The sequence below is a fragment of the Gossypium arboreum genome, unplaced genomic scaffold (genome assembly GCF_025698485.1).
Source record: "Gossypium arboreum isolate Shixiya-1 unplaced genomic scaffold, ASM2569848v2 Contig00197, whole genome shotgun sequence".
NCBI lineage: Eukaryota > Viridiplantae > Streptophyta > Magnoliopsida > Malvales > Malvaceae > Gossypium > Gossypium arboreum.
This window is the reverse complement of record NW_026440315.1, coordinates 39,006-40,821: the sequence shown is the minus strand read 5'-3', so window position 1 is coordinate 40,821 and position 1,816 is coordinate 39,006.

Genomic DNA, 1,816 nt, shown 5'->3' with positions numbered 1-1,816 from the left:
ATGGATGAAACGAAACGACCATATGAGCAGTATACTGAGAAATATTAAAGTTCTCGTGAGACAGGGCCAGAACGGTTTCTGGGTCCCCTGTCGCGATTTTGAAAATTTACCATAAATTATCCAGAAAGAATTAGGAGTCATACCTTATATGTACAGATTTCATTTTGAGTCTAGTTTCATTAGAAACAAACGGCACCAGTATTAAAGCCCTGTACAGAGAGATATTCAAGTTGTAACGCGCGAAGGTCAGAGCAGTCGATCCCTGTAACATGGGTGACTTTAACTAATAAACTGTACCAATTGGCCCGACCAAAAATTCTAAAAATAAATCCATGGATGGGTATGTGAGTCTAAATTCAGGGAAAATTTACGAAACCAGTTTCCGAGTTTTGAAACTCGAGATATGATTTTAAAGGCGACAGTGACGCAGTTTTCCAGCCTGACTGGTAATGTCAAATTGGTTGGTATCTTGAGAGGATTTGGCCATTAACCCTCGTGTCCGGCAATCGGCGTCGGTCACGAGTTAGGGTGTTACAATTTTATTGGTATCAGAGCTATGGTTTAGTCGGTTCTAGGACTACCATAGGCGTGTGAGTCTAGCTATACATGCCAAATTGTTAGTGCTTAATAATGTGATGACTTGACGGTTGAAATTTTTGTTTTGATTAGCGATGGAACCCGGGATAGAGACCCTTGGCGGATGACGTTGAAAGTGTAGTGGCTGCCCTGCGCAAGGGACACCGCTGTTGAGCCTCGGTCATCCGCGAATAATCAAAATGAAGGCGAAACAAGCCTTCTTCACCATGATGAATGAGTGGGTCGCGCAATATGCCCGAACCAATCCGGTGTCCAACCATTCCCAAATTTAAATAATCCACCCCAAGAGCCCGTGATGCCATCGCCATCGATCCCGTGAGGCTGAGTAAACCACCGTGGACTTGATTAGGAAGCGTGGGGAGAGGAGTTTAAGGCCATAGTTATCGATTTATGCCGAAAGGGCCGAGTTCGCTTGATAACACCATTAGAGTGTTTGATGAACTGTCATGCACACCGATGAATGTCTTAAGTGTGCTATATCTTTGTTCGTAGACTCACCTACTATTGGTGGAGGACCTTGATTTCCATAGTCCCAAAGGAACAAGTTACTTGGGATTTCTTTCAAACGAATTTCGGAAGAAATATATTAGTCAACGGTTCATCGATCGAAGCGTAAGGAGTTCTGGAACTCAAGCAAGGCCGTATGATCAGATCTGAATCTGAACATGAGTTCGTAAGACTTAGTCGGTATGCTCGGAGTGTGTGGCTAATGAGGTTGCTATGTGCAAAAGATTTGAAGAAGGATTGAATGAGGAGTTAAAGTTACTAGTGGGAATTTTGGAGATAAAGGAGTTCGTGACACTAGTCGAACGAGCACGCAAGGGAAGAACTTGGGAAGGAGAAGAAGAAGGCTGAATTTGAAGCAAGAGATTACCGTAAAAGATCAACGAGTAAAGCTCCGTTCTCGATCAGTAAAGAGGTTCGGGGAGAACACCAAGAAGTCGAGGCGATCAAGGGAATTTCCATTAGAGCCCGACCATTGACGGACTCCGAGCTACATCGGTAGCTAGTGTGGGCAATAATCGTCAAGAGAGACCTGAATGTCCCCAATGTGGAAGACGACACCTAGGTGAATGTTGGGGTAAGTCTGCATAACCTGCCTCTATTACGGATGTGGTTCAAGGACCACTTCATTAGGGATTGCACGAGCTAGATGAGAAGAATAAGATGCAAGGTCGAGATCTAGTGGGGCGACAGCTAGAGGTAGACCCCGAGGGTT